Consider the following 11,095-nt stretch of genomic DNA (forward strand, 5'->3'; position numbering starts at 1 on the left):
AGATATGGCAAGACAAGAGGATGACCTTCTTTTTAGGGAGTTTGGAAATCCGGAAGTCTATGAGCTCACGAGTGGTATACTTCTCCCAACCACCGAGTCTAATTTCACAATCCATCCACAATATGCTAGGATGGTACAAGTTGAGCAATTTTCCGGAAGTGCAAGTGAAGACCCCATTGAGCATTTGGACCGATTCCTTGAGTTGTGTGCAATGATGCAAACAAATGAAGTGAGCCAAGATTACATTTGTATGCATCTCTTTCGGCAATCTCTCACCGGAAGAGCAAAGAAATGGCTCAAGCTTTTGAAGCCCAACTCTCTCACCACATGGAAAGATGTTGCGAAGGCCTTTCTCAAGAGGTTCATTTCCGATGAGCAAACCGCAAAAATGAGGAGGAAGATAGCTTCTTTTGAGCAAGAACCGGATGAAACTCTTGGGGAAGCATGGGAAAGGTTTAAGGATATGATTAGAGCATGTCCTAACCATGGATTCAACCATAATTTGCTCATGAGATTCTTTTATTATGGCTTAGAGCCAATTTTAAGAACCAATCTAGATGCGGGTGCCGGTGGCCAATTGATTAAGATCCCTCAAAGCCAAGTTGAAGCTATAATTGAAGAGGTGGCTACTAGCTATTCTTGGGGAGGTCAAAGAAGGTCCCAAGGAAAGCAAGGTGATCTTTATGAGTTGGAGAAAGTCGGTCAACTTAAGCACATAGTTGAACTCTTGAATGAAGGTCTTTCCAAGTTGAACTCAAGTGTAGGTTTGGGTTCAAAACCGTCACAAATCATTGATTTCTCATGTGGTTGTTGTGGTGGGACGGATCATGATGCATCGTATTGTAGAGAGTTCAATCCCAAGCAAGGTGAGGCTTTGACTTTGAGGGAAGAAGAGTTTGTAACCCAAGCTCAATCTCAACAACTTCAACAACCTCCAAAACAAGAAAACTCCTACCTCCAAGATGAACCTCTTTTCAATCCTCTAACCGAAAATTTTTCTTACCCTTACATCCAAATGGGGATCTTTCAAGGTCAACATCATGACCAAAATCCTCAAGAGTATGAAGAACAATCACCACCCGACCACACACAAACCCAAATTCTTCAACAACGTCAAATTCTCACTCAACAATTCCAAGAGATCAAATCTCACAATGAAGTTGTTGACTCCCAACTAGCCAACATTTCTTCTCTCCATTTAACCGCAAAACTCCCCTTACAATCATCTACTAACCCTTCATATGCTTATCATCTCGAAACTTGCAAGGAGGATGAAAGTAAGGAAGGCAAGGTTGTGGAGGATGTGGTTGAGAAGAAGGTTCAAGAACAAAATGAGGAGTCATTAGATTTTAGTGAACCAAGCAAGTTTGAAGGCCCGGTTCCCTTCCCTTGTAGGCTAGTTGAGAATGTTGTTTTGAAGAGCCCTATGGCGGTGAGCGTATGTAGAGTTGATGTGGTCGATGGTGTGATGGATAATGAGAGCTTACATCCATGTGATGGTAAGGTGACAATGAGGTATGATGACTTTCTTGAAGTTCCCGCTTGGTTTGAAGGCTCTCTTGAGGAAGGTGAGGTTACCCTTCCTAATATCGAGGATTCCAAGCTTCATCGCCCTTTTAGAAGGAAAAGAAAGAAGAGAGAAAAAAGAAGAAGAAACGACAAGAAGAAGAGAAAAAGAAAAGATGAGCCACCATTGGCTCTTGATTCATTCCCTCCTTTCCCTTGTGGTGATTTGAGACCTCAAGGAGTGCTAGTTCTCAAGCTTGGGGGCATCTATGATTCACTCCTCAAGTTGATGAGGGTGATGTTCTTTATTCCACCTTGAAGGAGGTGAAGGGTCAAGCTAGAGACCATAAACAAGCGCTTTCCGGGAGGCAACCCGGAGGATTTATACCCTTTCCCCCCCCCCCCTTTCTTTTTCTTTTTTGTTTTCTTTCTTTGTTTTCTTTTAATGTTTTCTTTTATGTCTTGTCTTGCCTTGTAGGTTGCATTTTGGAAGCTTGGAGCGGAGTGACATTTGGTGAACTCGATTTTATGCTCCATTATTCTTTTAAGCCAACCTCTCAGTGAGACCTTTCTTGTTTTCACTCTTTTAATTTTTCTTTGAGTGCTTAGTTTAAGGTTAGTTTAGGAAGAAGTTGAATGGTTCGAGGTTGTTTGCATTGGTTCTAAGGAACCTGGGATCGTTGATGTTGTTATCAACGGTCATTTGTATGACGATTGGGATTTACTTGAATTACATGCCTCATTTGTGAACCTTTTTATTTCTTCCTCTTGTTTTTGTGTTGTTTTTCCCTTTTTATATGACAAACATGGCTATGACGAGTTGAAATTATTTTAATTTGGAATTGCTCATTCATTTGGATTTGTGTGCCTTTCATGATGATGTGTCTTTGAATGCTTATCTTCCTAGTTGATGAGGGTTTACACGGTTTGAGAGTGCTTAAGGTTGAATTAGACACATTGTAAGCTAAGGTAGCCCGATTTAGAACTCTTGAGGACGTTTGAACCACTAGTTCACGGGAAAGTGGTAAGATGGTGTTGCTCTCTATGGTGAATAGGATTCCCTTGGTTGGTATTTGCTTATTTCTTATCCCGTGTGAGCGTCATTTGTTCTAGCCTTCATCATTCTTGTGAGCGGCATTTAGGATCCTTAACTATGCATAACTTAATCCTTGTGTTGTTCTCTAGCTCCCAAGATCGTGACCAAGCAACTCTAGGGGAGGAAAAGGGCACCATTTTTCTCTTTTTTCTTTATCTTCTTTTTGTTTTGTTACTTATTTTGTTCTTATTTTTCATTTGCTCCTCTTGCCAACCCTTTGAGCCTATTCCCTTTCTTGATTATGAGCCAAATTACAAGCCTTATGACCTTTCGTTTCCCTATCCCTTAGTTTGTGAAGCATTTCGGTTTAAGAGTTTGTTTAGTGTTGTAATAAAATGAGAAAGTATTATGCTCTTTGCACCAAGCAAGAAAGTAAATTGTATATATTGTTTGTAACAAAGCAAATGTTAAGAAAAAGCCGTCCAAAGTTTAAAAAAAAAAGGCAAGGAAAAAAAAAAAAAAAAAAAAAAAAAAAAAAACTAAACTAGTTTGGTTTCGTTTTCTTCCCTAGCTTTAGCATTGAGGACAATGCTTTGTTCAAGCTTGGGGGGGAGCGTTACGTCGTTTTTGTTTTTATTGAGTGTGGGTGTCGAATAAGCTTGGGGGAGATGGCATTATTGTTTTTTTTTGTTTGATGTTTGGTGATTTCTTGAGTTTGTTTTTGAGGTTTGATCACCCTTTTGCTTCACTTAGGAAATATCACCAAAATTTTCAAATTGTTGCCCCGCCTTGACCCTTAGCCTTACGTTACAACCCTAGTAAAGACCCTTTGACTTTAGAGGGGTGAGGTCAATGACCGGTGGAGGGAGATAGATTTCAACCCTATGGAGAGAGTATGCATAGTTGAGATGTCGGGATGACCTTATGATTCCACATAAAAAATTCTTTTTCCGATTCCCTCGAGGAATCATGAGGAGCTAACTAAGGGATGATTTGAAGCTAGTGGAGAGAGCGTGGACCGTCTTGGATGGGGCTAGGGCGGAGAGTGAAATCATTAGTTCTCTATGCTTAGCTTAGGTTTGTCTCTTTCAACCATGAGCATCTTGGAACGTTTATTCCCTCATTTAATTAAGAAAGGTGAGCATTCTTTGGTGCATATCTCTATGTTTTGAGTCCAAATGGAGCATTTTCTATCTAAAAGCTTGTTTGGTTTCCTTAAGCCTTGTCATGTCATGTTGGTCGTGGTTGTGCTTGCTTTTTGTTTTTGCTTTTCTTTTTCTTTTTGTTTTGCCTTGGTTTTGTTTAGAGTTGTGGGTTAAACTCTTAGGACACCCTCACGAGAGCACACTCGTCCTCTAGGGCAATTTAGGGGTTTAAAGGGCTTGTCTTTAGTTGCTAAAATTGACCGTGATTCCTACGAAAGTGAGTTAGTGTACATTCTTGTCTCCTTTAGTGTCTTAGCTTTGCTTGAATAAATCATTCTCCTTCTCCCGTGTTTTATGTTAATTTGCTCGAGGACGAGCAAAAGGTTAGCTTGGGGGAGTTTGATAAGTGACTTTTATGTCACTTTTAGGGTGTTTATTGAGTCGTATTCCGGCTTATTTTCTAATAATTTCACCATTTTATCCTTTATTTCTATTATTTTCTTATTCTCGTCTTTTATCTTTATTTTGTGTATTTTTGCCCTTTTTATTAGTTTTTAGTTTATTTTTGTAGTTTTAGTTAATAATTTCCCGCTTCTCTCATTTTATTTATTTTTTTTCAGTTTCTAGTTTCTAGTTTATTTTATTTTATTTTATTTTATTATTTCTTTAGTTTTAGCATTTTATTTTATTTTATTTTACTTTATTTATCTTATTTTATTTTATTTTATTTTATCTTTCGATTTCCCCTCGTGTTGTTTTTGGTTGTAGGTGTTCCGGGTTTCAAAGTCAAGTTTGTGTTCGGGGTCCAAGGTTCGAGCACAATTCACAAGCTTCCAAGCAACACCCTAGCTGCTGCCCTGTTATCCTTCACCACACAATCACCTTACCCTACACCACAACACAACAGCAACAACACACAACCTCCCCTGCACTTCCCCTGCTCCCACCAGCAACACACCACCACGCAACACCAACAGCTACAACAACAAACACCAACACCATCTGCAACAACAATCTGCAATAACAACTCCAACAGCACCAATTTCAACCACCGCCGATCACCCCAATCCAACCATCAGCCGTTCTCACAGCCCAGCATCACCGAAACCAACACCACAACCATCGTGCAACCCCACAACAACGACCAGCCCGCAACACCTGCTACGCCTCCCAATTAAACCACCAACACCACCGTCACCTCCCATTTCGCCACCAAACTGCCAACAATTACCACCTCCAATCAACAACAACCACCCAAATCACCATCAAATTACTCACCTCATAGCCACGCAACTCATACCATCTCAAGCCTCCTCCGCGGCCGCGCAACCCTGTCAGAAGGCGCACACAATTGGAGTCCAAATTCAGAGTCGAGGCAGTGAGTTTGCGCGACCTCTGTGCGATGTCTGTACGGGCGCGCAATTGTGGGTCAATCACGAGCTTCTCACGCGAGTTTTAATAAAAATTTAACGGCCTTGATTGATTTGCTGGTTGATGAAGATGTCGGTGATGATGGTGTTTCGATTTGAGCCGTTGATAATGCGTGGTGGTGATGTTGATGATGAAATCAAGAGTAGGGAATTTAAGGAAGAAGAGAAGGGGAAATCGGGTCTGATGGGATTTTGGGGCTTTTGGGATTTTAATTTCTTTTAATTTTACTTTTATTTTCCTTTTCTATTTCCTTTTTCTTTTTTCTTTTGTTTGTTTTATTTTATTTTCCATTTCATTTTCTCTTTTCTTTTATTTTCATAGCTTGTATATAAATACCCATTTTTGGGGTAATTAGGGTGGAGGCCATTATGCTATTTTCTTAGTTAGTTTAGGAGAGCTTCTCTCTCTTAGGGTTAGATTAGATAGTTTTTAGAGAGATAAAGTAGATTATTGCTCAATTTTCTTCCAAGGAATCAATTTTTGGTCAAGTTTAATTTCCAATCAAGCAATTCCTTCAAGTTTTCATCTTTCATTAATCCTCTCTCTAGTAATCTCTAATCCTTTCCTTTAGCTTTATTTATTTGCTTTATTGTTGCTTATTTTTGTTATCCTTTTAGTTTATCTATTTATTATTGTTTTCATTGTTCTTAATCATGTTTTGTTTTGCGTTTCTTGAATTTATTTTTGGTTTTGCTATTATGTTTAATCTCTCTTCTCTAGGCTAATTTCTTAGCTAGGGGAAGGGGGTGGAAAATATGTGTTGAATGTTGGATTAATGATGATGGTTGGATTGAATACATGCCTTAAATTGATGAAAGATATGATTTTTGATGGCTTGAGATTATTGTTACACTTTATTTGATTTCCCTCTAGTTTAAATGCATGAAAGTGATTTGAACTAGATTAAGATCACCTCTATTTTAATGATTGCATGAGAATGAGTTGTTAAAATTGAGTTTTATGAATTGTGTTTCTTTATTCTCTTGATTTGCTTGTGTCTAATAGGATGCATGAGAATGATCCTAACTAGCATGGACTTCTTTCATTGATTTGCCTAGACTATTGCATGAGAATGAATTGTTTAGGTAGGACCTTGTGTTCTTTGGCATATGTTTCATGATAATCACCGTTATTCTCCTCTTTCTAGTCATGTTTGACACCCCCAAATCCCTAGCGTAATTTTCTATTGATTTTATTCATCTTTATCTTTGCTTATTCGTAGTTTTAGTGCTTTTTATCCAATATATCAACAAAAACATTTCCCCTCTTGACTCTTGCATTAGTGATATTGATGTTGGACGAGTGAGCTTCCTTAGTGGTTCGACCCTTTACTTGCCACTAACTAGTTTAGTGTAAGTTTAGGCATTATAAATTGTTAATTTGATTAGGGTTAGTAGAACCAACGACCTATTAATCCCGATCAAGGGCATTCAAGTCGGAGCTAGCAAATTGGTGTTGTTGTTCTTGATGATGATGATGTTGTTGTTGTTGTTGTTATTGTTGTTGATGATGATGATGTTGTTGTTGTTGTTGCGGCTCTTCTTCTTCTTTTTCTTCACCCATCTCTTCATCATCATCATAGTAGGGAGGGCGGTGACTCAAGGGGATATGCCAAATGTTCGCCACATTCTCGCGGTGGAGAGAAGTCAAGGAGGGGATAGGGAGATAGCACCAATGCATGTTCTCCCTAAGCTAATAAAACACAACGTCATCATCGTTCATTGCTAAAAACTGAATTTGCTTCCATTTCTTGATGTCAAGGTATAGAGAATCAATATCCCCCACCGGAGTGCAAGACAACAAATAATGACCGAGCTCAAGGTTGGTCACTAGCCTTGTGACCATGCTACTACAAGGAATCTCGTCGGATTCCCTATCTTAATTGCAATCCTTGGAAATACTTCACAAAGGTGTACCCCAAATTAAAGCAACCTCGGTACTCCTCACGAGTATCCACCAAAAGAATCCGAAACTCCAACTGACTCATTTTACCCAACTCTTGCTTCAGAAAAACCGTATACCCCAAAAGCCTATGGAGAACTCGGAGACAGGGTTGGTACACCTTACTAATCTTTGCATACAATTTCACAAAGTCACCACACCCTGATAAGTCACCACACCATGAGTTTTGATCACACTCATTATTAAAAAAGAGCTCGGGATACAAAATATCTGAGTTTGGATCGAAGTCAAGAGCCACATTGAACTCTTTAAGAGATTAATCAAAATGGATGTTGAAAAGTTTAAATCGAACTCGGTAGTATCCGCCCTTAACTACAACAAGATCAACCGTAGCTAATACTCCAAAGTAGGTTGAACATAAGTACGGAAACTTCGGCTCACGAATGATCCCATACGGAGCTTGTTGAGCAATTCCCTTAGATCTTCATCAATACTTAACTTGATCATATCCGGTTGGAAGTAATGTCAGGAAGGTTTAAGGGAACGGTTATCTTTTCGGTTGGTGTACCTTGCCTTTTGTATTGGGTCGGTCATTCGTAATTTGGGCATAGGGGTAGGTTGGCGAGGTTGTGAGGTAGAGGGGGAAGGAGCGGGTTCTTCAATAGTTACATTGGTCTTTCGTTTCTTGAAAACGCTTTTTATGTGTTTATACATGGTGATCTCCCGAAGATATTATCTCAAAAATCCAATCACAATACACCACAAACACCACAAGAAATACCAACAAATAATTCAAGATGCCTCAATCCACTCCTTTACCAACACCGTCAATCAACAACTCACTACCAAAATCAACCAATATCAAATTTATACAATCACCACCAATTTAAATCAACAATTGCTTTCCAACCAATCACCAATCACAATGAAACCAATAACCAATGCTCAACAATACCAATATCATACTACCAAAAATTCGACCTGAACAATTCTCAACAATCATGCTCAATTTAGCTACAAAAACATCAAACAACACAATGTGAGGCAATAACAATCAACAAACAACATATATAATCATCCAATGCAAAATTCAACTTTAATCAATAAAATCACCAAGATTCATACTACTAGTATTCAAAACCATCAATAATCTAATACTGGAAACTATATGATATAATAATGCAATTAAGAGTCAAAGAAGATGATTATACCGTACAAGGTACAAGATTGAACAAGTTTTGACCACCAATTCCCTCAAAATCTAAAAAGCCCCAATTTGCTTCAACAACGAATGAGAGAGATTAAATATTGAAATGGATGGAAGTAGTTTATTTTTTGTTGAAAAGGATGAAAACGTTGGAAGACTTGATGATTTTTTATGGAAATTAGGTTGATTATATGATGAAATTTGATGTGAGGGGTTAGGATTTGTGCGGTTAGAGAGTGAGGGAGTAAAGGGTGTGTTCGAGTGTGATAGGCAAGAAGGAGGAATGAGGAAAAGAAAGGGGAAAGAAGAAAATAAGGTGCAACTGCTGTAGGGGTGCGCGCCCGCGCCTGTGTCGCGCGCGGCCGGGCCCGCCCCTGGAGCGCCCTTGCCAGACAGGCTAAGCAACTTTTTTTTTTGCTTCTTTGGTGCGGTCATCTGTGAGCTCTTCGCTCAATATCATCCTGGGATAATTGAACCCAGCGTTATGTGCAGTTTCTAAACATGAAAAATGTGGGTTCAACATCTCTAAAATAATGATAGCACCACAATGAACTCACCAACTTCAAACTTTATTCAAATTTCCCTATCTTACCTCACTAATATTTCTTACCCTTGTTACCTCAAAATTCGATAAAATCTAACGTACATCACATCAAAAACCGCAAAACACCTATCCATTACTCGTGCTCATTTGAATTATTCCATTTCCATGAATTTACCTTGCAATTCCAAAAGAAAAATAAGTGAAAGTAAAGAAAAAAAAAGAAAGAAAATTAAGAAAATAGAAATCAAAGGAAAAGGTTAGAAATTTTCGGGTTGCCTCCCGGAAAGCGCTTGCTTATGGTCGAAAGCTCGTCCCTTCCTTCAAATCATGGAGGGTAAAAGGACACCACCTTATTCAAAGTGGCGGAAAGTAAAAATTTCTCTTCAATTTTTTGCAACTCCTCATTGTTGCTAGATGAAACATCATTTGCTTGAACTTTTAAAACAACCTTCTCATTCTTCAACTTCGATCTCATTCGCTTCTTCCTAGAAGCCCTTGCCTTCTTTTTGGCCTTGTTCCTTCTTGTAGACGGGTTAACACCATCCACTTCCTTGGAACCATCCTCCTCCTCTTGAGGACAAAGCTCAAACCAATGTGGAATGTCAATTACCTCTTCGACAATAGCCTTTGAAAGCTCCTTTTCTTCTTCACTAACTTTCATGCCATCAAACTTCACAAGCACATCATAAAAAATATCATGAACGCCGTTAGTTAAAGAATTAATCATACACACATTATCCAATGAACCAAGGTAATTATAATTCATGATCCCTTTCACAAAAGACAAGGATTTATGCGTCGGTTTTAGCTTAAAACTTTCTTTTTCATTACCAACTCTCAAAGTGATACAACCTCCTTTAACATCTATTAAAGCACCCAAGGTAGCTAAGAACGGTCTCCCTAGAATAATAGGAATGTCGTCATCCTCTTCAATTTCTAGCACAATAAAATCTACGGGAATTGTGAAACCACCTATCCTAAGGGGAACATCCTCAACTCTTCCTTTATGGAACTTAATGGATCTATCGACCAATTTCAAGGTCATGTTCGCTGGAAGAAGTTCTCCTAGATTAAGCTTCTTAAACACCGATTAAGGCATAATGCTAACACTAGCACCTAAGTCACATAATGCATTTTCAAAAAACTTACTCTTGATTTTGCAAGGAATGGAGAAATTACCTGGATGTTTCATCTTCTTTGGTAGGTTATTGTGAATCAATGCGCTACAACACTCATCAAGCTCTACCAAATCTATCTCATTGCACTCTCTCTTGCCACTCAAGATATCCTCAATTATGTCTACAACATCTTCTTTGGTCTTGTTCATTATCGGGCCTCCGGCTCCGACATCAAGATACGACTTCCCTTAAGGGCTTAATCGTCCATAGAAAATTTGTATGATTTGATAAGTCAGAATTCCATGATGAGGACATTCTCATTGATACTCCTTGTATCTTTCCCAAGACTCATACAAACTCTCACTAGGCTTTTGCTTGAAACTTCGGATTAGAGTTCTTGCCTCGCCGGTCTTCTTTTGAGGATATAAACGGGAAAGAAACTCCTTAGTAACCTCATCCCAAGTTCTCAGGGAATTAGGTTTCACTTTCTTGTCCAACCATTCCAAAGCCTTTCCGATTAGGGAAAACGAAAATAGCTTGAGCCTTTTGAATTCTTGAGAAACCCCATTGACCTTGATGGTATTACAATACTTCTCGAACTCTTTAAGATGGTTTAGTGGGCTTTTATGCTTTGCACCACTAAATTTCCTTCGTTCAATCATTGTTATCATTGTCAACCTTATCTCAAAGTCATTGGCGGGAGTTGTTGGTGAAGCTATGCCACTCTCAAATCTATAAGCGTCGGGAGTTCCTAACTCCTTCAAAGCAACTCCTGGATTAGCTCCGATGCTTACTCAATCCTCCTCTCCTCTTCCTTGGTGAATTTCCTCTCTTAGAGCGGTTGGACTCAAATAACGATTAGCAACCCTTATCCTTGTTATTGTTCTCATGATTTCCGGATCAAATGGCACTAAAGTCGTTCCTCTTAAACTAACATACAAAAAACTTAAAGCAAATATCAATAGCACGACTACAAATGTAGCTTAAAGAGAAAAATCTTTTTGTATTTTTGAAATTAAGTGAAATAGACTCAACAGCAATAGCAAACAACTACGCCATTCCCCAGTAACGGCGCCATTTTGGTTGCGGGTGGAGACTAGGTCGTTGAAACTAGTATTTCCTTGGCCAAACAAAATTTGTAATCTCTCAACACACCCTTATACCTAGCATAGGAGTAAGTTGAGGGTCGAACCACTAGGAATGGGA

At 38.9% G+C, this 11,095-nt stretch overlaps 2 non-coding genes across 2 annotated transcripts; one reads left to right on the forward strand and one right to left on the reverse strand.

Moving 5' to 3' along the window:
- Positions 1-385: 385 nt before the first annotated feature.
- LOC145625717 (small nucleolar RNA R71) lies at positions 386-492 on the reverse strand. The gene has a single exon (XR_014110624.1). It is a non-coding gene; the product is annotated as a small nucleolar RNA R71 (small nucleolar RNA).
- Positions 493-10,186: 9,694 nt separating this feature from the next.
- On the forward strand, positions 10,187-10,292 carry LOC145625938 (small nucleolar RNA R71). Its single transcript, XR_014110830.1, has one exon. It is a non-coding gene; the product is annotated as a small nucleolar RNA R71 (small nucleolar RNA).
- The last annotated feature ends 803 nt before the right edge of the window (positions 10,293-11,095 follow it).

Source organism: Chenopodium album, chromosome 3 (assembly GCF_948465745.1).
Source record: "Chenopodium album chromosome 3, dcCheAlbu1.1, whole genome shotgun sequence".
Taxonomy (NCBI): Eukaryota; Viridiplantae; Streptophyta; class Magnoliopsida; order Caryophyllales; family Amaranthaceae; genus Chenopodium; species Chenopodium album.